The 27,895-nt window shown below is 37.6% G+C and overlaps 1 protein-coding gene across 1 annotated transcript in view; it reads left to right on the plus strand.

Moving 5' to 3' along the window:
- wscd2 (WSC domain containing 2) overlaps positions 1-27,895 on the plus strand; it is a 47,872-nt gene continuing 19,977 nt past the window's right edge. Inside the window, exon 1 of the mRNA XM_041999910.1 lies at positions 1-514. The gene's annotated coding sequence lies outside the window, so the exon portion shown is untranslated. The remainder of the gene's footprint in view (positions 515-27,895) is intronic.

The following is a 27,895-nucleotide window of genomic DNA, read 5'->3' on the forward strand; positions in this document are numbered from 1 at the left end:
AGTGCTGTTGGTCCTTGTGGGAGCGCAGGGCGCACGGTTCCTCTCCGCAGCATTGAATAGTCTTCTTCTCATCGGACAGGCGACAAAAAAGACAGGTTGACCTGGTGTGTGCTTTACATCCACGCTTTGACTTGAACAGATTACAAGCGCGTTTATAAAAGGCTTTTGTGTGAACGCGGTGAGCCCGTAACGCCATTAACATTTACTCCCTCCTTCTCCGACCGAAAGCTGGAAGCGTGTAACGGTTTATTTGCGGTACAGTAGGCTGGAGCAGATTATTGAACGGCACACAGTGACTGTACGAGCTAATGGGATCGACAAAACTGACCTCAGTTGTCTGCGGATAAAAGCGTTGGGCAGCTTTCAAGAGAATACGCCGCAGTTCATGTTTGGCTGAGTTATAGTGGAGATGAAACATGTCTGAGCCTGAAAGATGACCATCCTCAGCTAAGTTGCGCCTTGTGAACGCAACATCAAGCCATCTGCTGGAGCTTTAACTGCACTCGTGGTAGAGGTAAGGCAAATACTTCCCTTATTTCAGTTCTTATTTGGTACAAACAAGAAGAAAACCTTCACTGCAGCATATCAAGCCTGTCCTGTCAAGCAGAGCAGCGGTTGGTTGCAGCAGGACACTTAGCTGTACGAACATGATCACTTCTGGTCTGTACAAGTCACCAAAACCCCTAATCCAGGATATCTTTTATTCTGTGCCAGTATAAATAATCAAAATCCCATAGAAACAAAAATAAACTACTACTTGTTCTTGTTGTTGCATACACAAACCATTTGTTCTTTTTTATAAGATTAAGTGAATATGAGCTGGTTTCCTAATCTGCCCCGTTTGTCTGCATTTTGAGAGTTTCCTGTAGATTTTCTTGTCTGTGTAACAGATGCTCAGGAAACTGCTCAATGTTCAGTACATTGTCAAGTTCACTGGTCTGTGAAAAGGCTTTATTGTAACCAGGTACGTGGTTGGTGACCCACAGTCTCAACACCTTCATGATTTCTCCCAAGTGTGATGAAGTTGGAATTTCATTAGAGCCCTCCTGCTAATTTTTAACCAGAGCTGCAACTCAGACTCAGAAAACAGGTAGAATTTAACACATGTTTTTCAGTCCTTTAAGCTCCTCTGTCTGAAATGATTGCAAATAAAAAATCTCTTAGTTTTGTATGTATGAATCATTACTATTTTATGTTATGATGGAAATATTTCACTATTTTCATGGAAACAATGTTCATTGTAATTAATAGCAAATACAGCTCAGAGTATTCATGCTTAGTTGAACTAACAGATTAACCCCAAACCTATTTAATGATTTTATTGTAATCATGCAGAAAGAGCACCTCTGCTTTCCCTGCCCTGTTTCTGCTGACCTTATATATAGTGGATCACTGTATTGAATCAATGAATCCTTGTGGAGTGTTGTAGTGGAGGAAGATGTGGAACATTGTGGTTGTTAAGATTGATCACAATGCAATTAAAATCCATTTATGAATGGTGCCAATTGCTCATGCTGCTATTTCAGTAGTTGTCGTGACAGTGAATAAAAAGCATAAAGCATGACAGACTTCATGTTGTGGCAGTGGGAGCATGGCCTGCAGTTCACCGCCTCTGAATCTGGATTAAACTGAATTGATCGATGTCATGAACATTACTGCAGAACAAAAACCAATCCACCCACCACCTTTCTCTTAATTCTAATAAAAGCCATTAAGAGGCCTAATGAGATCCTTTGTCACATTTTCACATGAATGTGGTTTCAGTTTTGCAGAGAATTCTGTGGATGTTCATTTAAAAAATGAAATCACATTGATTTTATTGGTGCTAACAGCTGCTGTTATGTCCCGAGAGCTGCCTCCTCCCTGAGGCAGAAGTGAACAGACGTCAGGGAAATAAGCCAACAGCTGAAATTCATATTTGTACTTTCATTAAATAGAGGATGCTGTTCCCACTGCTGCTGCTGATGTACAGTAGGGTCAAAGTCACTGAAGCCCTCCAGAGTAAGTGTGGCACCTAAGTAGAGCCCTCAATAACTGGTCTGTAAAGATTAAATCCAGGAAGGGAAGAGCTTTTTTTATTATTATTTTTTTGAAGTTTCATTTCTGAGATTTTCACACACAAGCTTAGCTGTGGCTGCTGTGAAGAATCTGAAAGTGGTTCAGATATGGAGTCCTTTGTGCATCGACAGGGTGGCCAGCAGCAGAGCGAGAAGGCTTTGAATTCCTCCAGAGCTTATTTCTTCATCTTCTTGGCCACCTCTCGGGGTGTGCTGTGGATCACATCCAATGGCTGTGGGCTTTGAAGATCACCAGGGGAACTGACAGGAACTACAGTTTGCGTGCTTGTGCTGGCCATTACAGCAAAAATGACAGTGGTGCAGTGCGAGCTGTGTGTAGGTCAGACGGCACTCTTGTTCCTGACACATCACCATCAAGAAACAATCTCAAGATTCTCATTAGAGCACTTACAAAAATAGCATTAAATACTCTGCTGCCTTTGCCAAAGTCACGCTAAAAGTTTCTGACAGTTTAATATGTGAGACGCTCAAAAATAAATGTATATACTCACACAGCTTTAAATTCTGTTTTATGTGACTGAGGCCCAAACAGAAGGGCAATACCTTAATTTAGTACATAATATATAATGCAATAAAAACAAAGACTCTAGAAAGATTTTTGTTTGTTTGTATTGGTTACATTGGTCAAAGAAAGAGGGCGGGCACATCTCAGTCAGAAATACAGCTTAGTAGTTGGATTATTGGCAACGCCAGACTTCTTCTGTGAAACATATCCAGATAATGAGTGCTTAGACATGTGGATTGGAACTACCAAGAGCCAGACGTCAGACAAAGCTGGGGAACCCCTGAACCTAATCTATAGCTCAAATCTAGAGACTTTGTCAATGGATGGTACCTCAAGATATATATTTTTACTCTGATTCTTAACTTGAGCTAAGAAGTAACAAAAAAAATCTGACAGGAAAAAAGAAGTTGCTTTGAAATGCTGCATGTTTTAAAGTGAGCTGTGGTTTTCTCGTTGTTATTTTCTGAATGCAAACACTCAGTAAGCAATGGCTGGATTCTGTTTTAAAGCTTATTCCATTTTTTAACTCAGACAGGCTGTTCAGGCTTTTCTCCCAGACAGAGACTAACACCCTGCTGAGGACATGTTTAATCCAAGCAAGGCTAATAATATGAGGTGTGTGTAGGTGTGTGTGTTACTGTTAAAGTACATCTATATCCTGACATCTTGGCATACAAGTTTAAGGTCTTCCTCAGTGTGTTATTACTGAAGCTATGGAGACCACTTCTATAGCCAAAGTTATTAGTAAATTATTGGATCATTTTAATATTTATGTTGGGTACTTAAAATACCTATACTTAATTATTAGTTGCTATGTCATACTTTCCAGTGTTTGTCTGTCATGCAAATCTTGGTTTGGTTTTAAATTAATTATCTAGAACTTGATATATATATTTTTCATGCATTTTATCAATGTTTTTGTACTTTTTTTTTCTTTTTTAGTAATGTGTTTTTTAAACAGCATTTTTTTTTTCTTTGTCAGACGTGTTGTTCTCATCGGTCAGCATGTTTTAATGGACACTTGGAAAAAAAAGGAATTATTGTTAGTCTAATTTAAATTAGACTTTTAAAATGCTTGTAAATTTGTTAGCCTGGACAAAATGATAAAAATCCCAACCAGATTAACACACCCAGATAATGTTGTTGATTGGAGGTTAAATTACTCCTTCATGTATGAGCTCAACTGGACTCAAATAAACCCAGGTGCACTGTGCAAGCAAATTTTCATCTTTCTGTCTTTTTATTCAGCTTTTTTCTAAAAACGGTAAAGAGTAAGTTTATATAGCTACAGCTGCAATCCTAATATAGCCGCTCCCAATCAGTTGTACTAACGTTGCTTTTATCACACTTCTAAATGTATTGGAAATTGTTACTGAGTAACAACGCATTAGGACTACATGAAAACAAGCGGTTGCATAAAGCATTTCCAGACTGTTGCCTTTCTTTAATAAAATTCAGGTTTTACAACCGCAGGAGCAACCGACAAATTTCCCATTCAGGTGAATTCAGCTGCTTTTACATGTACAATGAAAATGTTACAAGCAGCAAAACATCTTGAGAGCTTTTTCATACGGTCTGCAGCATTAGGGAATACTTCAGTGAATAACTCAATTATCCTGCCACGCACGTCCAATTAAATAGCCAGGTTGAGCTATAACCTGGCTTTATTTGATTTTTTTGTTAGATATACATATAACTACAGTTATTGTAGTTTGCTTTCTAAATATATCTGACTCACTTTAATGTCTTATGTTGTCAGAGAGCAGGATATTTGCTTCTGGCCTAATTTAATTTGTTGGAGCAATGTACTCTTGGTGTAGAAATACTCCTTGCTTCTACCATTTTGTCCCTAAAGTGGGACTGTCACGACATTTACCGCTCATCAGCGGGTCAGTCAGGATCCCAACTGGGACATTAGCTCTGGCTCCCCTCAGTCTGACCCAAACAGTCTGGTTACCCTCGGCACCGACTCACAACTATCTGAATGCCTAACAATAATTTCTCAGGAGAAGCATGTAGCTTGATGTTTTTTTTTTGTTTGTTTTGTTTTTTTTTTTTGTTTTTTTTTGTCCTGAAAAAAGGTGGATAAAGTGTGGAAACAATTGGAAAATGAGTGGGAAAAACGATGAGCAGGAGAAGACCAGGAGGAAAAACCTGAATATAGGACTCATTTTTGAGGTCTGTGGCTGACCTTGAGACTGTGCCAGTCAGTCAGATTAGCACATAACCTCTGTAATTGCTCTCCTGGAGTACCATACCCCCTTGTTCTTTCTTCATCTTGATTCTGGCTTTTCAAAAGGCCCTTTGTTGGTGTTAAACTGATGGGCTCTGCTGCACTAACACAAGCCCAACTTGGCAGCAGCTGAGACTTTAAATAGTGAAATTTAGTTTACCAGCTCAAACTCTAACCTGGCTGGCTGCCTGTTTGAAAGGTTTTGGGTAATCTTCTTGACCTTAAACTAAAACTTTATTCACAACTAAATAAGCGCCAGCATCCAAGTTATTTATTCTTAAATAATGTAAACAAAAGCCAAATTAAGTGCCATTAAAGAAGAGGAAACATAATATGTTCCCAGTGTTGCAAAGGATATTAGGTTAGAAGCTTAATTTTAATGACACCAAACACACAAGGGTTCTTTTTAAAGCTCTATTAGCTTATTTAAGTAGACATTACAGCTATATTATCAAGCAGCTCTATGACATTTTCTCAACTTTGAAAGCCTCATCTCAGTCAGTGTTTTATTTAATGTGTGGAAACGTATGCAGACTGTACTGTGGAAAATGAGGCAGGCTTTTGCTTTAAAGAGGATGTCAGGAAATTTTGATAAGCACTGTCTTAACAATACTGCAATACAACAGCAGCAGGACTGGTGTGATAAAGAATGTGACGGAGTGCAGCCCCCTCTGGGTCTGTCAGCCTGTACAGTCAGTGTCAGCAGCGGCTTCAGATCTCCTGTCAGTGTGCTGGGCCCTAATTGGGCTTTTACACTAGCTAGAGAAATTTGTCAGGTTTCTGTGAAGTGAACCTTTTTGCCAAATCAACATGTGCATCATTATGTTCTCATTTTCCTCTGGAATAATAGGACCCTCAAGCTTTCAAGTGGATAAACTTTTTTTTGCCTGTTTTCTGTTGGGAATAAGTCATTAAAGAGTAAATAGTGACACTTCCTAATGATAGTTTTGTGCTCAGTAATTGCATCCATTGGGATTTCAAATGAAAGTTGTGCAACAGTAACCAAGCAGCACATATTCATACACACCTTTTGTAAAGCAGGGGCTTATTATTCTTATATCCGGCATTACATGTTTCATTAATTACCAGCAGCAGTCTATGCTCTTATCAGCTACTTTTCTGAATCCAGCCGAAAGCAGAGCACATGCATGAGCTCCACCCCAGTCCTAATGTTCTCCATCCATCAGAAACTTACCAGGTTGATTGTGATGCTACCTGGGAAGTAGATGAGCCATGCCTGGTCAGCCACAAACCCATCATCACACTGTGTCAGCCCTTATCACCTCCACTCTCCTGGTCTCTGTGTAGATGTCTCTCCCAGGTTGCTGAGGGGGGAGTGTGACTCAGCTTTACCTTTCGAACTCTCTAACCTAATTTTAGGATATGTAAATTCATCTTAACTCTACAACATTTTATGTAAACTGTGAAATGAACACACAGAGATTAGTGAGCTTGTATAAAAATATTAGTACGCTAATTCAAACACGTGAAATTAGCCCTAGCCCTGTAGCTTGGTCAACACCTGATGTGCAAATGAAGCGAATGTCAAAACCTTAGTGGGTTTAAAAAAACTGACAACAAATTATTAATATTTACAGTGGAATTTAAAAAGCAACCCTTAAAACAAGTATATTCTTATACATACAGGCTTACCTGCAAACGGCTTTTGAGGCACAGACGGAGGAAACTTTGCTGTACGTTAGAGTTGCGTTTGTTCCACATTGTGCTCATGTGAAGAACTGTGCATGCGCGTCTTGTGCTAGCTTCTTGGGGAAGTGACGTCAGTCCTTACTTGCATGTTCAGATACATAACTCATTATCTGAAGTTTTCTCAACCTAAGAATTTCATTTCATTGCACGAATGATTTATAAACTTTAAATTTTGAGTCAGCTCAGCTCCTTTTAAAAGTATTTGCTCTCCTAAGTCAGAAAGACATTAGTAGCTGTGGTTTTAACAGTGAAACAATATAATGAAATTAACAAGGATGGAAAATTATCAGTGATACATATAAACAGCAGAAGTCTTTATGCAAACTTCGCTAACGTCAAGAACTTTTTAAATCAGTTCAAACAACCATTCAATATCATTGCTTTCTCAGAGACATGGATATCTGAGGAAAAAGGAGTAGACTTTGAATTGGATGGGTACGAATTTATACACATGGATGGCAGAAATAAAGGTAGAGGAGGAGTTGGATTATTTGTGGACAAAAACTTCATTGGTGATAGACAATATGCTTGAGTGTGTATCAGTGGAAATTTACAGAGAAAAAGCTAAAAACTTGATTATAAATTGCATGTACAGGTCACCAGGCTCGTGTGTCGAATTGTTTAGCGACCGGATGGAGGAAATATTTGCAACTAAAACAAACAAAACTGGAGAGTTCAGTACTGATTTGCTTAATACAAAGGAACACAGAAAGATGGAAGAGTTCACCAATAACATATACAGCATGAGCTTGTACCCTAAAATCACCCGACCCACCAGGATAATATGTCATAGTGTAACACTTATTGACAATATATTTTCCAATGACATCTTCAACAATACAACTAGTGGACTTTTAATAAGTGATATCAGTGACCATTTACCAGTATTCACAGTGTTTAATAGTGATGGCAAGTCTATTGATCATGATAAAACCAATAAATACAGAAGACTGAGAACAACTGAAGCACTAGAGGCTTTGAAAAATGACCTAATTGCACACAACTGGGATAATGTATATAATAATAACAACTTAAATGAAGGATATGAAGAACTTTTGAGAGCATTTAAATTTCTATATGATAAAAACTGTCCTTTAAAGAGGTCAAACTCAAATAAAAACACCCTGACAGGTCATTGAGAAACTGGAACACTACAAGCATAAGGTACTCATAAAAATGTAAAGTAAACTCATGCAAAGTAAAACATCTTTAAGACACCAAACAGACACAATGATCCATTCCCATGAGAGAAAAATGAGCATAGCCAGATATTTACCCTATAATGAAACACCATATACAAAACAAACATGCACATTGTAGACAAGTTATCATAATCAGGTGTACTGTATTAATCCCAGACTGGGAAATTGCAGTGTTACAGCAGCATTTCAGAATATGCAACAGCATGAGAGTAAAACTAAACCCTATGATGCAAAAATACTGTATACAGAACACACTTAACAAATATCCACAACAAATAACAGAAAAAAAAGAAAATAAGAGAAAAAATATAGAGATATAAATATAGAAATACTGTTTACAATGTACAATTTACAAAATACAAGTTACAAAGAAATATCCGGGTAAAAAAGAAAAACAAAAAATATGAGATTCAAGATGTAAAACTAAGGTGTATGTAGAAAAAAAAGCAAAGAAGCAGAGTTAAACAGTCATGGGTTTGGATTCTCTGACAGAGAAGTGCAAGATTCTAGTAACAACAAACTGGTAGAACATCCCCAACTTCATTCTGTACACGCTGAAGGATCAGAGCTTCCTCAGGAAATAGTCGGCCCATCACCTTCTTGCATACAGTCAGGCTGTGGGCCTTCCAGTCCAGTCTGTTGTCAATGTTCACATCTCCATCTCTTTGGTCCTTTTTTTAATAACTTGTCCTATCCAGCATCATAGTAAGCAGAATGATGGTCTGGCTGCCATGTTGTATCGAACAACTTGCTTCGTCAAGAGGGGTTTTATGTATATAAAGCCTCTCTTGACTTACTTTATACTTTATTTTTACACCAATGTATTGCTGAATTTACAAATTAATGTTGGACCCGACAAGGGGGTGGGGGCAAAAGAAAGGAGCGAGTAAACAGAGGGGAAAAATAAAGAGAAGAAAAAGAAGACAAGGATACACCAGATAAAAGGCAACAGTATCAGATGTTCAGTCTAAACAGGAAAAACCAGACAACCAGCTGCTACACCCGTAAGGTAACAGAAAACCACCTGCAACATTTTTAAGAAAAAAGATGAAAATCATCAGGATCACCTATAAAAAGACTAGGACAACACAGTGACGGTATTGACATGCAGGTTAGTGAATGCGGGGCAAAATATCAGCATGAATAGTGATCAGTGATGAGTGTTATCATGAAAATGGGACAAGGCAGATCAGAGGCAGTCCAGGGGACCCCTAGGTCCAAATCCCAGTCAGTCCACCACAGGGATGACCACACACCTGCCCAGAGGACGACAGAAGAAAGTCCCAGCCCCACGTCCATGAGGCACAGGCCACAGCGGGTCAGGGATGGCAGGTACTGGCCTCACCGGCACTCCCCCAAGGCAGAGGCCCAGGGGGACCAGGCCTCCCTGAGACCTTCTCCAAATTTAGGCTCAGGTTGAAGAGACGCTGAAGAACTGCAGACAGCTGGCTTAAGTTACATATCGTGGAAAACTTTAAAAAATAATAGTGATAAAAGTGTGGTAGAGTAATCACAGTGCATGCGCGGCTCTGGATGCAGTTCAGGCGTTAAACTCTCTCAACGAAACTGCGGTACGTGAGCTGATCCATGACGCACGACGACGTAAATTCACGTGTACACGCAGTTTACATGTTACGTCACAAAAGGAAGGAACGCTTTTATGACTCACATCTTAAAACATTTACATTCAAAATTTTTTAGTTCTGCAAACAGTTCCTAAAACGTAAGCCTGTAAGACGTTTTAAAGCGTAAAAATGCTACAACACAGAAACATGTACAAGAATACTTTAACTTCACTCGACAGGATTATGAGCGATTGCAAGAGAAAGGACGATCTGAATCCTACAGTCTTGCAAAATACAAAATTGCAAGATAAATCTTACAAAATGGATAATTTGATCCATAAATATGAAACTGATATGTCCACAGCAAAGGTAATCAGAAAAGGTATTGGAAAGACTGAGAAGAAACCTACCGTCAGTGAACTGATGCATAAATTGTCTATTGTGGAAAATCGTCTTAAGGAGTCAGAAATCAAGAATGACACTCAACGGCACAAGATACAGAATCTGTTAAATCAATTAAAATGGAAAGATAGAGAAATGGAAACACTGAAAGGAGAAAATGAGACTCTTAAAAGACAGTTTAATCAGACAGAGAGAGAAAGGAATAGAGCAAAAAAGGAAGAATTGTCACATTTAAAGGAATTAACCTACACAAAGAAACTCTTAAGAAAGGCTGAATCTGAAATTCACCAGCTAGAGAAAGCTTTACAACAAAGCACAGAGGAGATTAGAAAAAATGAAAGAAAATTTAATAAACAATATGATACTACCTGCATTCTTAAAGATAAAATTAAAACACAAAATAAAGAAATAATGGACATGAAATCACGGACCGTAACTAAATCATGGGAAGAAAAAATGATGGGTGAGATTAAAAACCCGAATGCAGAAAGTTATGAAAAAGGCAACCTACTACAAAAACAAGACCATAGCGTCCGCTGTCTTCCCAAAATAAAAAAACAGCATAATGAACAATTCAACAAAGCTGAGGTGATCCATATCAGAAAGGATAAGAAATTAAGGCCAAATCTCCTTACACCCATTTCCAAATATGCCCCATCTGACCAAAAAATGAAGTCTGAGGATCAGAGTGCGACTGGCAACTTCTCAAGCTTCACACAGAGAAGAACAAATCGGATAGTCCTGGATAGCACACGTAAAACGCCTGGACTCCAAGTTTCTTCTGTAATATACGAAATAAAACCTCCAAACGCATTTCAAGAAAGAGTTAAGTCTTATAATTTATCAAGGCCTATACCACAGAAGTGCAAAACTAATCAACGAATTATTTAGTTGAAACAGCACACAAAGTTGAAGGCTTTTTATAAAAGTCTACTTTTTGTTTGGACCAAAGTTGTCTCATTATGCAGAACATGAGGGGCTTTCCAAATGTAGGAAATTTTTTTGTGTATTGTGTGAAAAGAGACTTTTCAGGAACCAGGCCATTTTTTCCTGCATTTGGACAGATAGGTGTAACAGCTCTCAGTTCCTATAATAATTTTAGTTCCTATCCATAAAAAAAAAAAAAAACGGTTGCAGCTATGGACAACAACAGAACACTCAATAAATGGACCAACAAGGAGGTCAAAGGAAAGCTCTTTTGACCGTCTACGGCACAGAAAACATTCAGAGGTTTTAAAGGCTTGCAGTGGAATATAAAAAAATTCGCCACAATCAGTTCTCAATTAGAGAACACGAGGATTCATCGCACTGCAAAGCAGTGCATGTAGACAATTCAAACAAGACAAAAAAATAAATAAATAATCAAACTTTATTTATAAAGTTATAAAGTTCTTTTAATGTTGAAGGCAACACAAAGTGATTTAAATGATTAAAACAAAAAAATTCAAGCATGTCAATTCATGCATATTAAAAATAAAACAAGCCTTTACACCATCAAAATGGAATTACATAACAGTAAATAAATACAAATAAATTAAGGACCACAACAACTGGAGTGGGACGAACCAAAAAAACCAGAAAATTATTCGACACCTTGGGCCACCACCCTGCCTACTCAGGCAAAGCTGCAACAAAGGATGGAGGGTCACTTGGGTGTACTGGAGAGGATGGCAGGAAAAGCCAAACTGAGATCCATAATGATATACATCATTCACATGTAAACAATTATTTTTGCACTGCTGCATTCACAATAAAAAGATTAATTACTTTGTGAAAAGTCAGAAGTATTCAGTTGTCTTTTCTATGTGGTTTGGCCACATCTATAAAAAATTAACTAATAAAAATATTAAGTAGTTATTAACCAATAATAGCTATGAAATCTTAAATAATCCATCTTTGCTCACTACATTTTAAAACTTTATCCGTGGGTGTGCATTACATTACAGTTTATCAACTCATTTTTAAAATGCAGCATATCACAGGATGAAGTTTATCATGTTAAACGATGGTCCGGCATCAAATACTTGTGGACACTTATAAAAGTACACAACTGTAAAAATGTCACCACCCCTTTCTACATTTTAGCCCTCATTTACTGCTAATTTTGTGTGACTCCATCTCCTCATAATTCTTCTAAACCTTAGGTCAGTCACAACCAACCCTTCAGTGATGGATTACTCTTTAACCTTTGCTACTGATAGATTCCATAATGCACACAAAGCGTAAAAGCAGGTGATGAGATCTTTATCTTGCACCTAACAAAAAAATGCACTCTGAACAAATGATTACATTTTCTATGGAACAATTTCCCTTTAAATGTGTATGTTCATGGCATACATCCAAAGAAGTCAATCATTTTCACTTGAAGACAATAGTAATATATTCCAGGAAATTAATGAGCAGGACAGTGAGCAACTACAAACATTTCAATACACGGATCATACTAGACAGGATATGGAATATAATACTGACCCAGATAACAACTTCTTCACCTCTATACATAATGAATGCTGCTATTATATTGACAAACAATATAATGAAATTAACAAGGATGGAAAATTATCAGTGATACATATAAACAGCAGAAGTCTTTATGCAAACTTGGCTAACGTCAAGAACTTTTTAAATCAGTTCAAACAACCATATGTGATAGACAATATGCTTGAGTGTGTATCAGTGGAAATTTACAGAGAAAAAGCTAAAAACTTGATTATAAATTGCATGTACAGGTCACCAGGCTCGTGTGTCGAATTGTTTAGCGACCGGATGGAGGAAATATTTGCAACTAAAACAAACAAAACTGGAGAGTTCAGTACTGATTTGCTTAATACAAAGGAACACAGAAAGATGGAAGAGTTCATCAATAACATATACAGCATGAGCTTGTACCCTAAAATCACCCGACCCACCAGGATAATATGTCATAGTGTAACACTTATTGACAATATATTTTCCAATGACATCTTCAACAATACAACTAGTGGACTTTTAATAAGTGATATCAGTGACCATTTACCAGTATTCACAGTGTTTGATGGCAAGTCTATTGATCATGATAAAACCAATAAATACAGAAGACTGAGAACAACTGAAGCACTAGAGGCTTTGAAAAATGACCTAATTGCACACAACTGGGATAATGTATATAATAATAACAACTTAAATGAAGGATATGAAGAATTTTTGAGAGCATTTAAATTTCTATATGATAAAAACTGTCCTTTAAAGAGGTCAAACTCAAATAAAAACACCCTGACAGGTCATTGAGAAACTGGAACACTACAAGCATAAGGTACTCATAAAAATGTAAAGTAAACTCATGCAAAGTAAAACATCTTTAAGACACCAAACAGACACAATGATCCATTCCCATGAGAGAAAAATGAGCATAGCCAGATATTTACCCTATAATGAAACACCATATACAAAACAAACATGCACATTGTAGACAAGTTATCATAATCAGGTGTACTGTATTAATCCCAGACTGGGAAATTGCAGTGTTACAGCAGCATTTCAGAATATGCAACAGCATGAGAGTAAAACTAAACCCTATGATGCAAAAATACTGTATACAGAACACACTTAACAAATATCCACAACAAATAACAGAAAAAAAAGAAAAATAAGAGAAAAAATATAGAGATATAAATATAGAAATACTGTTTACAATGTACAATTTACAAAATACAAGTTACAAAGAAATATCCGGGTAAAAAAGAAAAACAAAAAATATGAGATTCAAGATGTAAAACTAAGGTGTATGTAGAAAAAAAAGCAAAGAAGCAGAGTTAAACAGTCATGGGTTTGGATTCTCTGACAGAGAAGTGCAAGATTCTAGTAACAACAAACTGGTAGAACATCCCCAACTTCATTCTGTACACGCTGAAGGATCTGAGCTTCCTCAGGAAATAGTCGGCCCATCACCTTCTTGCATACAGTCAGGCTGTGGGCCTTCCAGTCCAGTCTGTTGTCAATGTTCACATCTCCATCTCTTTGGTCCTTTTTTTAATAACTTGTCCTATCCAGCATCATAGTAAGCAGAATGATGGTCTGGCTGCCATGTTGTATCGAACAACTTGCTTCGTCAAGAGGGGTTTTATGTATATAAAGCCTCTCTTGACTTACTTTATACTTTATTTTTACACCAATGTATTGCTGAATTTACAAATTAATGTTGGACCCGACAAGGGGGTGGGGGCAAAAGAAAGGAGCGAGTAAACAGAGGGGAAAAATAAAGAGAAGAAAAAGAAGACAAGGATACACCAGATAAAAGGCAACAGTATCAGATGTTCAGTCTAAACAGGAAAAACCAGACAACCAGCTGCTACACCCGTAAGGTAACAGAAAACCACCTGCAACATTTTTAAGAAAAAAGATGAAAATCATCAGGATCACCTATAAAAAGACTAGGACAACACAGTGACGGTATCGACATGCAGGTTAGTGAATGCAGGGCAAAATATCAGCATGAATAGTGATCAGTGATGAGTGTTATCATGAAAATGGGACAAGGCAGATCAGAGGCAGTCCAGGGGACCCCTAGGTCCAAATCCCAGTCAGTCCACCACAGGGATGACCACACACCTGCCCAGAGGACGACAGAAGAAAGTCCCAGCCCCACGTCCATGAGGCACAGGCCACAGGGGGTCAGGGATGGCAGGTACTGGCCTCACCGGCACTCCCCCAAGGCAGAGGCCCAGGGGGACCAGGCCCCCCTGAGACCTTCTCCAAATTTAGGCTCAGGTTGAAGAGACGCTGAAGAACTGCAGACAGCTGGCTTAAGTTACATATCGTGGAAAACTTTAAAAAATAATAGTGATAAAAGTGTGGTAGAGTAATCACAGTGCATGCGCGGCTCTGGATGCAGTTCAGGCGTTAAACTCTCTCAACGAAACTGCGGTACGTGAGCTGATCCATGACGCACGACGACGTAAATTCACGTGTACACGCAGTTTACATGTTACGTCACAAAAGGAAGGAACGCTTTTATGACTCACATCTTAAAACATTTACATTCAAAATTTTTTAGTTCTGCAAACAGTTCCTAAAACGTAAGCCTGTAAGACGTTTTAAAGCGTAAAAATGCTACAACACAGAAACATGTACAAGAATACTTTAACTTCACTCGACAGGATTATGAGCGATTGCAAGAGAAAGGACGATCTGAATCCTACAGTCTTGCAAAATACAAAATTGCAAGATAAATCTTACAAAATGGATAATTTGATCCATAAATATGAAACTGATATGTCCACAGCAAAGGTAATCAGAAAAGGTATTGGAAAGACTGAGAAGAAACCTACCGTCAGTGAACTGATGCATAAATTGTCTATTGTGGAAAATCGTCTTAAGGAGTCAGAAATCAAGAATGACACTCAACGGCACAAGATACAGAATCTGTTAAATCAATTAAAATGGAAAGATAGAGAAATGGAAACACTGAAAGGAGAAAATGAGACTCTTAAAAGACAGTTTAATCAGACAGAGAGAGAAAGGAATAGAGCAAAAAAGGAAGAATTGTCACATTTAAAGGAATTAACCTACACAAAGAAACTCTTAAGAAAGGCTGAATCTGAAATTCACCAGCTAGAGAAAGCTTTACAACAAAGCACAGAGGAGATTAGAAAAAATGAAAGAAAATTTAATAAACAATATGATACTACCTGCATTCTTAAAGATAAAATTAAAACACAAAATAAAGAAATAATGGACATGAAATCACGGACCGTAACTAAATCATGGGAAGAAAAAATGATGGGTGAGATTAAAAACCCGAATGCAGAAAGTTATGAAAAAGGCAACCTACTACAAAAACAAGACCATAGCGTCCGCTGTCTTCCCAAAATAAAAAAACAGCATAATGAACAATTCAACAAAGCTGAGGTGATCCATATCAGAAAGGATAAGAAATTAAGGCCAAATCTCCTTACACCCATTTCCAAATATGCCCCATCTGACCAAAAAATGAAGTCTGAGGATCAGAGTGCGACTGGCAACTTCTCAAGCTTCACACAGAGAAGAACAAATCGGATAGTCCTGGATAGCACACGTAAAACGCCTGGACTCCAAGTTTCTTCTGTAATATACGAAATAAAACCTCCAAACGCATTTCAAGAAAGAGTTAAGTCTTATAATTTATCAAGGCCTATACCACAGAAGTGCAAAACTAATCAACGAATTATTTAGTTGAAACAGCACACAAAGTTGAAGGCTTTTTATAAAAGTCTACTTTTTGTTTGGACCAAAGTTGTCTCATTATGCAGAACATGAGGGGCTTTCCAAATGTAGGAAATTTTTTTGTGTATTGTGTGAAAAGAGACTTTTCAGGAACCAGGCCATTTTTTCCTGCATTTGGACAGATAGGTGTAACAGCTCTCAGTTCCTATAATAATTTTAGTTCCTATCCATAAAAAAAAAAAAAAACGGTTGCAGCTATGGACAACAACAGAACACTCAATAAATGGACCAACAAGGAGGTCAAAGGAAAGCTCTTTTGACCGTCTACGGCACAGAAAACATTCAGAGGTTTTAAAGGCTTGCAGTGGAATATAAAAAAATTCGCCACAATCAGTTCTCAATTAGAGAACACGAGGATTCATCGCACTGCAAAGCAGTGCATGTAGACAATTCAAACAAGACAAAAAAATAAATAAATAATCAAACTTTATTTATAAAGTTATAAAGTTCTTTTAATGTTGAAGGCAACACAAAGTGATTTAAATGATTAAAACAAAAAAATTCAAGCATGTCAATTCATGCATATTAAAAATAAAACAAGCCTTTACACCATCAAAATGGAATTACATAACAGTAAATAAATACAAATAAATTAAGGACCACAACAACTGGAGTGGGACGAACCAAAAAAACCAGAAAATTATTCGACACCTTGGGCCACCACCCTGCCTACTCAGGCAAAGCTGCAACAAAGGATGGAGGGTCACTTGGGTGTACTGGAGAGGATGGCAGGAAAAGCCAAACTGAGATCCATAATGATATACATCATTCACATGTAAACAGTTATTTTTGCACTGCTGCATTCACAATAAAAAAACTATAAGAAAAGTTGACTGAACTTAAAAAAGGTAACCAGCTGCAAAGCTTTTTTGAGTAAACTCAACTAAGGACTTTTGCATTGTGTGAACCTAAATACATTTTTATTTCTTAGATTTAAAAACGTGATTTTTTTCCATTTCTGTTTTCTTTTTTCCTCTGCATTTTAAAATCCTTTTTGTATTTGCATTACACTTGTATCTTTGTCTTGCATCTCCGATTTGGCGAAGTAACAGCTCGACCTTCTCAAACTTTGAGACAAACTCATATTCTGTATGCTGGATAGATCCTTCAAAGTTTTGACATATGCGCAACAGTCTCCTGCATATCGACATCAGTACCATCAACGTAGTTAGCAAGCTGTTACCTTGCCAAATTTTCACTGCTCAAGGTCCCAAAGTGTCAAGCTAAATGGAGGGAAAACCATGAAGGAAATGTAATTGCAAAAAGGCTTTGAAAATGCAGAGGATAATAGAAAACACAAATGAAAGAGGAAATCACAAATGTTTTATTTACAAAAGACTTTGCAAATTAATGTTTTTATTGTATGAATTAATTACTGAATTTGAAATTAGATTTAGCAATTTATATTTTTATTTCACAATTTATTACTTCTTATTAAAATGCTGTACTGCTTTTCCAAAGACCCTCCTGGTCCTTAGGGCTGCACGATTATGACCAAAATAATAATCACGATTATTTTGATCAATATTGTAATCACAATTATTAATCACGATTATTCATCGTGTTTGGGAAAACATGTATTTTTATTGCACCAATTATAAACAATGTGGCAACTTGTTTTTTCAAGTGGTTGAACAAATGAGTTGTGTTACTCTGCGGCGCAGACACTACTCTGTTACACTCACTTAACACTTGTTCCTGTTTAATGTCACTTGCCCTGAATCTGAAACAAGTCCAGACAATGGATGTCGATCCGCTTCGAGGCACAAGCTCATCATCTCCAGATGCTGCTGTATTTTCCATTCTCGCTATGACTTGCTCTCATCAGTCCAACTAGCTGCCGACTGTAAAAAGTGCTCTGCGCGCGCTCGTTTAGACAGCTTAATGAAGCCTTGGCCTTGCATTTGCCTTGGTTGGCAGACTACTGGTTGAGAACGTGTGTGATCAGAGATGCATGCACCAGAGCTGCATTTTGAATGTAAATATCATTGACAATCAGGTTCATTTAATCGTGGCCACCAAAATCGTGATCACGATCAAAATGCACAAGCCTGTTATTGACCCAGTGATTTGAGTCAGGTGTGTTGCATCAGGGTGAATCCAGAACCTGCAGGACAGTTGTTCATGAGGACCAGAGTTGGAGATCCCTGCTTTATACAATTGTTTGATAATGTCTCAGTATTAATTCACCATTGATGGGTAGTTGTGAATGTTCTGGTTGCTGGAAATTGTTGATGATTAATCGTTTTTCTGACAAGTTTAGATTCATCCCATAGCAATTCAAACATGTATGTATAACTTTTTGTGATTAACATACCCTTTTCTGTGCTTGCTAAATATTTTACATACACACAGTTTAGAGCATGTGTTATCAAAATTTGGTATATTGGATTGTAGGAAATGTATTCTGTGCAATCAGCCATCCTCTGTGCTCTTTTTGACAGCAAATATGTAAGAAATAAACTTCAAACCAATTTGTTATAAGTCATTTTTTGGGGGGCTGTGGCAGCCCAGTAACCCACATGGTATAACATGGTGTTGAAATCTGGCACACTACTCTATAAGGTCTGTGCCTTTATTAGATATTACTTAATGTAACTTGGGGATGTGTTTATTCACATATCTTTATATATTCAATATTCAAAATGTTACACCAAAATGTTTATCAGTAGTACCTCAGAGTTGAAAATATCTGCTTTAATGCTGACCACTTATCTATAATAACACAAGGGTTTTAGAGGAGGAAATTTCTTTTTGCTTACTTTGAACCACTTAGTGTATAAATTCACCTTGAATTATCCACTTTTCCAGTTTACAAAAGGCTTAATGTTTAATATACTTCCAAGTTTTAAGGAACCTTCTGAGTTCATTAAGTTGCCTGTGGTGTTTGCATTTAAAAATTCAGCACTAACATATCTTTCCATATTCGGTGACCCAGTTTACGAAGGAAATGCAAAGACAGCACAGGAAAACATTTTCTTTGGATGTACTTTCTACTGAAGATAGAGAGTCTTTAACTTCCTGAAGTAGAAATTATGAACCTGAGTACACAACACTAAATTTATGAACATGAAGATAAATGCAGCAGTGTGTTTGAAGTGATGGTATTCTTTAAAGAAAAGGATTGTGCAAATCACTGTCATCTTGCTGTTATGTCAGAGATTTCTGTTTCTCTGTCTCACACAAACAGATGGAAACACACATGGCTCTCCTTTTTCTACCTTCACGTTGGAGGTGTTGTTCCATATTGCATCAGTGCAACAGTGGAGCACTGCCCTATGTGCTTGTCATATTTTATTCTTCTCAGGAGAGGCTGCAGCACTGAGATGCTCTCCTTCCTGCAAGCCCAAAGCAGGCAGCTGTCAGAAAGCCTGAATCCCCAGATAGATTGGCCATTTCTACTTCTGCACACACAAACACACAGCGCACAGACATGCTTAATTGCAGAAAACAGGGCTTTTTTTTCTCTGCACATATAGTTGATGTAACCTTTTCACAAGAAACAGCTCTTTCTTGTTTTCCTATACATTTGGTAAGATACATTTAAATAAATTCATTGGAGCATTTCAAAGTAATTCATAAAGTGGGATTTAAATAAATAAATATAGAAGAACTGGGAGCCTTAAGATTTGACTCATCCATAACATTAATGTTCATAGCTTTTTACCATACTCATAATACTTGTAAATTTAGTTAAACATGACCTGGTTTGTGGAACCTAAATGGAGACCGACATGTATGTTTAGAAAAGTTTAGATTTAAATATGTTCATTTATTACTTAAAGAAACCCCTGTGCTGTCATGGTTTTGATATTCCATCCTGCACTAACCGGACTGACAGTAAGGAGATAATGACATCAACAACTTGTCACCACCAATAGTATTTGACTGAAGATAGGACAAATGAGCAACAAAGCCTTGCATGACGTTCATATTTAATTGGGAAGGATATGTTGACAATGGGCCTGTGGTGCTGCCTGACCTTTGCAGGCAGATTTGCATGATGCAGATGAGCCCCATGCTTCACAACACATTTTGCAACGCATGCTTACACAGTGCCCGGTCATATGTACACACATCATCTTCCTCAAATGAATGCATACAGACCACTGCACTGGGTGCAGCTCATCAGAAACTAAATAACGTGTAGAATACTCCACGACTGAAGAGCTGACTGTTCTGATATTAAGTATTTTATTCAGTCTTTATTTTGTCAACATGAAATGAAGTCAAAAGTGTCACCCAGTGGCAATGATCAAATCAGGGTAATCGAAATGTCGTTGTGTGAGAAGTTCTTTGTGTTGAGCCTACAACCCAGCAATCTGTCGCATATTTCACCATTTCAGTTTGTTGAAACTTTTGAGGCAAAGTAGTTCCACTAGCACTGGTGTCAAATGCTTGACATTCTGCTGCGGGTTATGTATGTAGGTGGTTAAAACAAAACAGGCTGCATACTAACAGCACTGAAAAAATATTTCTTCAGTGAAAGAAAGATTATATCTATGTCTTGACTCAAAACATATGTTTCAGCTGCACAGTTTGGACTGGTTTCTTAGAAACTGAGAGTGCTGTTTTTGGGTGCTGATTTCTCCACATATATCAGTCGGTTATCTGCAATGGTGTTAAACGCTGTGGTTTTACAGTTCTCTGCAAGCATGATAAAACCAAAACACAACCAAAGATGCACTTGGTAGTTTTTATCTGTGATATTTTATGCTATCACTAGAGATTTACTCCATATGGATGTTACAAAACATAAACATAAATAGAAAAATATTTTTATTAGTATATTTATCAGTTTTACTGATCAACAAATGAGAGCTGAGTCTTATTTGGTGAGATACCACTCCAAGCACTCAAGGGTTTACACTAGTTAAATTCATGACTTGGTTTACTGAGATTTGAAAGTGAAATGATCATCAGTACAAGTGCAGTTATATGTCTGCATTCAGCTGTACAAAACTCATCACAGAAAAAAGTTGTGGTTTTTTCACAGGAAACAACACTTAAGAAAAGGGAAATAATTTTTTTCAACATGTCACTTCAAACACAGCCATGGGTGCAGGGCTTCTCAAACACACATCAGTGGTAACTGCTTTAGCAAAGTAACCCCCGTTTGGTGCATTGTTCTTAGTATATTTAGATATTTTTTTAAGTAAACACTAATTACTCTTGTAATTTTATTTCCATGGTGGGAGCTTAAAATGAAAAGCTTCAGAACAACAGCTGGAGGTTTCTTACTGAAGGACACTTCAGCAAAGTGGGCTCTCATTGACATAGAAGCTTGAATGTTTATTGTACAGTGGAGGGTCTGTCTCCTCTCTTCACTGCACCGCCAAGCGCTCGACTGTTTTTACTCTGCCCAACAGTCTGGGAAAAGCTGCACACTAGGCAAGCACAGTTGAATCAACATCTACCTCTGAGGTAAAGTTTCCTCACTAGCACAGCGTCATGATTAGGAAGAGCTACTGCCCATTAAAAAACAAACAAAACAAAAAAAAAAAAAACATTTGCTATTTGTAGTTCAGATGCTACAAACTAGAATAAGGAATATTTGAACAGTACGAGTTTAAGGAATGACAGATGTTTGTATGTCAAATGTTTTTTTTTTTTTTTACTACTTTGTGAAATACTGATGCTTTATCAGTGTGGGTAATGTCTTTGTGATGCATACAAGAAGTGTTTTGGTACTGATGCATCATCAACAAGACAAAGTCTACAGAATGAGGTGGGAGGTTGTACATTAAGTTTTGGGACTTTCATTTTGAACCCAGTTTTCAGTTTCAGTCTAAGACTTACTTTAGTTTTACTTGGTGAGTCTAAAGTAACTCTTTAGGTGATGAGACTGTAACCAGGGGTGTCTACGGCTTTGTTCACATGAATGCAGATATTCTTACAAACATAGCTTTTTTCGTGGGTTTTGGCCTGTCAACCCCACTTAAACAGAAAACTAATCTTTGCGTAAGTGCATCCACAAGGAAAATACTTAGAGATTGGGTTTGCAGTGTCATATGAGTGATCATGTTCTCACATGGTAACAGTGAATTACCTTTACTTTAAAAAAAATCCATATTTGCATTTATAAATGTTCAATTACTCACTGAGGAATGGATGCATTAGAATGTGATATGGTCACTGTGACAATATCCATTATATTATACAGAACTGACTGCTGGTTTTGGCCCTTTGATTGTCAAGATGAGTTGCATAGAAATGAAAAATAATAAAGCATGCACCACATGGTTGTATGTATAAAAAGTTACCAGTCCATGTAGAACCATTCATTCATTCATTCATTCATTCATTCATACTGTGACATGATGAATGTAGTTCCAATATCTAATCCAGTATTCAGCTCTTCTTTGGTCCTGACCAGTTACACTTAGAGAAAAATTCTCCCTCTATCTGCATCACAAACTAATGCTCACTAACTAATCTTGACTTTTATCCCTTTTAACTACTTCTCAGTGATCACTGGTATTGTGGTGCATAATATGGCAGCGCATAAGCCAGGAAGTAATTGCATTTCCCCTCGAAACATGATTAGAAAAACAAATTAATTTCCTGGAAACAAGGATGGTAACAGTGGCTACTAAACTAAGAGTTTTGTGTTAACTGTTATTTGTTGACATGGTCAGGCCTCATACTGTCATCACTGTTTGAACAGATTCAGCTTGCAAAAAGTAAGTAGAGTCACATGAATATTTAATATTTTTAAATATCAAGTGGTTCCACAAACATCTTCTACTCTTTAGTGCTGCAGAGGACACTTGCTTAGTAAAATCAAGTTGTTTTTTTTTCCCACTGTGCAACATGGAAAAAGAGAGTAGCACAATCTTGAATAATGATTAACTACCTTTTAGCTGCATCCAGTTAAAACGTTGGCCTCCATATGCTGTGCCTTTAGATTAACTGTTGGCTCTTGAAAATTGTTGAAACTTCTGTACAACATTTCCTACCTCCAACCCCCCACCTCACAGCACTCTTTCTCTTCACAAATTAAACATTTGCTGCAATCCCTGCTTAAGTCTATTCAAGCAAAGAGGACTGAGATTCACAGCAGAGCAGAGCTGGGAGAATTCATTTTTAATTAAAGCAAAGTGATCTCTGTGCTTATGGAAGGTGAGAAATAAAGGGTGGAAAAGTTATTTTCTGTTTTGGGGGAAAAAAAAACTATAGATACTGTGGAAAGGGCGGAATAAGGACCTTTGTAAAGGTCGAACAGAAAAAGACATCATTTGATCTCCCACTGACAGCGGCTCCCTGCTGCAGAATAATTACTTCTTTTATGAAGCCATTAGAGAGGACCAATTCAAGTGATTGTTTCTCAAATGTCCATCTATGTGGCCAACTGGGATCTGGATTTAGCAGCAGCTGAGGCTGCAGAAACTAACACTCATCCAGGAATTCAGATATTTCTTGGTGGAACTTTTTGACACGTTATTTTAGTATTACTGGGACTGTCTTTCTGAACTGTTTTTGTAGGGGCATATTTATGTACTTACATACCCCTACAAAAATAGTTAGACTCCTCTTTTTCCATTTTAGCTTTTTTTCGTTTCTCTCATAATTTCAGAACTATCCAGATAATTTGTCCATCTGGCCTAACTGAATGGCAGCTTGTTTCCACAATCACAATTGGAGCTATTATTCTGTCACTTCCATTTTCTCTATGACTGTCTTGATTATCTGCATATACTGGTGGATATGTTCATGACTTCCACTCACTCATTTAAAACACTGGAGCTTAACACAACTGTGCAACAAAGAAGAGGATTACTTTATTTTTAGACCTTTTAATTTACTTCTTCTATTGTGGAGAAAAAGGTTGCCACTGAGCTTAATGGACCATTCAGTGTGATCGGGATTACAATGAGCTTTTTCCCCTGCCGTCCTGGGCTTGATTTTCATCACAGGACGTGCTTTAAAACACTCTGTCATTGGTCACTTCACCCTTTTCAATGCCAAATGCAGTGATAATGGAAGAGGATTTTCAACAGATGGTACATATCGCTCTCTTCAGGAAGTGCCCATTTAAAAACCTGCTGGAAAAGTATAAAACAATAATAATAACAATAAGTAATGCAGATCCACTTAACCAAAGTCTAATGCTTACACATGTGTTTTCAGATGTAGGCTGTAACATTTTCTTTCTAAACCCAAGTTGCCAGAAATCAAAGCAGTTCAAGTTCAGCTGCAAGGTTTTGTTGTTCAGACTACATTTTAGATGTTTTATGTTAAATGCACATTTACATTGCATTCATTCATACCTTTCAAAGTTTCAGTCAACCGATTGGAGGTGAAGTTTGAGTGAACTCATTCATTCACAGGTAATTTTAGAATAATCTCAAATAAAGTATGCATTGCCATCAAGGCAGAGGCAGACATTTTTCTTTAAAAAAACAACAGTTTTTAAGGCATGTGTAAAGATTTATCTGGTGCTGATGGCCTTAATAAGATTCGTGTGAACTCATTTGGCAAGGGCTTAAATTTAACAAATGTTCATTTGTAGGAAAAGGTCCTGCACCTCTGGGTTTAACACCTTACATTTTTATATATTAATAGGTCAATAATGAGAGGTAGATTTAACAAAAGAGTGGGTGGATTGAACTACTTAATTGGCCCCAGTATGAAGCTTTTCTGTTGTTTCAGCTCATTATAATCTGTTTTACTCACATTTTCAAGATATTGCCGTGGTTACAGTAATAGCCAGCCTACTGATAAATGTTAAACTGTAACACCCTAAGTAGAGCACTATACTTAGAAACAATGTGAAGTGGCACGTAGATGTCTGGGGCCGGAAGAGGATGTTATCTGTAACTATTGGTTACTGGTCATCTGTGATCAATTTCCAGTGTTAGGAGTTTCTTGATTTGTAATGTTACAGAAATTCTTTCAACCATCTTTTTTGATATTTCTCTTAAAGTGGCCAACAAGTGAATTGGGCAGTAAGCCAGTTAATGTGAATACGTATTTAGTGCAGGTTTAATAAAAATGGCTGACAGGAAAATGTGGAGTCAAAGCTGCAGTGCACATTGTGGAATCCTTTGCCAAACACTAGGCAAACTAAACTGCTCTGGCAGAGTGATCCTGTTGTTACTGGAAGCAGCCACTCCAGCTTTCAGAGGTCATGTCCTCCAAAGACTCACCATCTGCACTGAGAGAGCCACTTAAATCTGCTCTGTAGAGCAGCATAACTCTGGCAACCAACTTCATTAAGACTTCTCTGGCCTTTTCTAGAACGCAAAAACTTTTTCGTATTGTTACACCTAAGCCCAGCCACAGGTCACTCTACTTAAAGTTGTGCAATGCTGACACGTGAAAGATAAAACAAGTGTCAGAGTTTCTTTTTGGACCTTTAATGAGGCATTAAGCTGCTCTGCATGAGCCGCTCCATGTAAATGCAAGCACACACAGTGTTATCACCCGGGGAGGAATGTGATCTTTAGTTTGATTTGATTTGACAAACATGGCTAATGTGCCCTGGCAGTCTAAACACACCAGGAGAGCGGAAAGACGGGGGGGAGCTTTTGCTGTTAACTGTTAACCCCTCTACTGCTGTAGCACCAAAGACATCCCACGCTGCAGATCTTACTCAGGATGGGACTTCAAGTTGTGCAAACAGAGCAAAGTGGAAAAAGACAATAAGACAAAACTAATGGTTTCCTCTCCCAGCAATGCTGGCACCAGAGTTCCTGATGACCCCATCTTCCTGCCACTGTTAATGTTGTTTCCATAACAACAATGGTTCTTCATGAGGTGCTGTATAGGGCAGAATGCGTTTTTAACGCTCAAACACGCATACCTCTGAAATCATAGACTGCTATAATCACTTGCAAACACACAAACTCAACTCTCACATACACACGAGCAACATCTTGCATATAAACTAGTGAAAATTCACACATACAATACATAACCTAACGCACAGACATGCAAGACGCCGTATACCCGTTTGAATCAGTGATAGTAGTACTGTATGTGTGAGGTTATACATGAGTAGTGTCATGTCTATGTTTGCTACTGTGGGTTGTAGCTCCACCTCTTCTGTGCAAAGAAAACCCCTCACACAGTTCTCATTCAAATTCAAACCAGTGTCAGCTCACACACATACACACACACACATACACACTAACACACACACACACACACATATATATATATATATAAATGTATATGTATGATTTCAGAGGTGTGTGTGAGAATTGAAAATGCATTCTGTCCTATCAACATCTCATAGTTCTTTTCCCTGGAAGTCCATTGTTGATGACAGGTAGTGTTGTTTTTCTTGTTTTGTTTTTTAACTGTGGACCAAACATAACCTCGCTGACATTTTTCTACACAGTTATTTCCCTGTGTTTTTCGAACAACTGTGAAAAGCCAGAAAAGCCAACTTTCAACTTTCAGAAGATATCACAGCTAATTTACCTCAGCTGGTGAGAGCTGCGATGGGAATTACAGCAGTTAAGATGCCTTTCCCACGTTCTAGTGAAAAAGAATGCTTCTTGGCAGCGAGCAACAACAGAATGGGAAATTGATGACATCTGCAGTGGTAAATAACATGACTGAATATTTTATATACTTCTATCGTGACAAAAAAAATCCAACTTCTAAAAATTCTTTCTCCTCAATTCTGATATTTTCCATGCTTTTGAGAAGAGTTATAAAGATTCTCTTTTGTTTCACATCACATTATCCATGTGCTTTTTTTTCTGGCACTTTCTTGCCTTTAAACCAAAAGCAAGATTATGTAATCACACAGCTAGACACTTTTTCCTGCTGTTATCCTCTCAAGCGTATAAAGTTGTGTTCAGTGGCTCCTTGTTTTAGCCCACCAGTTTTCCATACTGGCTGATACTTGGCTGTTTATGGAGAAGAGTTGTAGAACTGATTGCAGCTTTGTCTTTCTCCAGCCTTTCTCCACCCTCTTTCTGGTAACGAGTCCCAGAACAGATATGGGAAATATTTATGGATTCAACTGGTGAAGCCATTTGCCTGCAGCAAAAGGATTAGAATCCTTTATTGTCATTCAGTTAAAAACATCAGATGCATTTGCAGAACAAAATTCCATGCACATATCTCACATAAAAGCAACCAGCTGTGGGCCTGCTCCCCCAAGATTAACTTTGACATTTCTTTGTGTAAATCTGTTCTGATTTAATATTTGCAGGCTCATTTAGTATGAATGTGAGTTAATGGTCAGATAGCGTGCTTATGTCCACGCTAGCAAACAAAAAGACAAAAGACCTCTATGGCACCCCCTGCTTCTATTCTTTTGCACTTCCTTCCCTTCTGTCTGTTGCTCACATGGGTTTTAACTCAGTGCTGTTTTAACTTTAACTGAAAAAGATGATTATCTGCAGTGACTCTGGAGGATAAACATGCACCATGTGACCCTTATAATTACAGCTCTTCAGATGTCTGAGGACCTAACATTGTATATTTAAGCTACATTAGTAATCATACTGTCATAAGTTGTAAGTCAAGCGACTTTTCCCCTGCAGCATCATGGTTAAACTGCCTTAAAGTATCCCTTTGGTTATTGTTGATTATTGTCATGATCAGGTTTAATATACCTGCTGTAAAAAAAGTTTCTCTTGTTCTTCTTTACTTCATATGACATGAAGAATCTATACAGATACAGTCCATCCATGCTCTTGTTACTGTCATTAACTGTGAGTTTAATTTCTGTAACCAAGGGTATGTGACTTATTAACTGCCATAATTAACCTGTATGGGGTGCCCTGATGCGTTCATGAGTGACAAGGCAGTAAGATATAACATATCCATTTTCTTCATCTGTTTAACCTCATAAACTTATCTATTGTAATTCCAGAACAAAATTGCGTCACAGCTTTTTACATTCTCTCAACATAAAATGTAGTCTGCTGGTGAACTGTTGTGCAGACTGCTGCACATTTCCAGGATGCAGTTTCTCCTCCACAGTGGTGTGGGAGTGG

Source organism: Melanotaenia boesemani, chromosome 11, assembly GCF_017639745.1.
Source record: "Melanotaenia boesemani isolate fMelBoe1 chromosome 11, fMelBoe1.pri, whole genome shotgun sequence".
Classification (NCBI taxonomy): Eukaryota; Metazoa; Chordata; class Actinopteri; order Atheriniformes; family Melanotaeniidae; genus Melanotaenia; species Melanotaenia boesemani.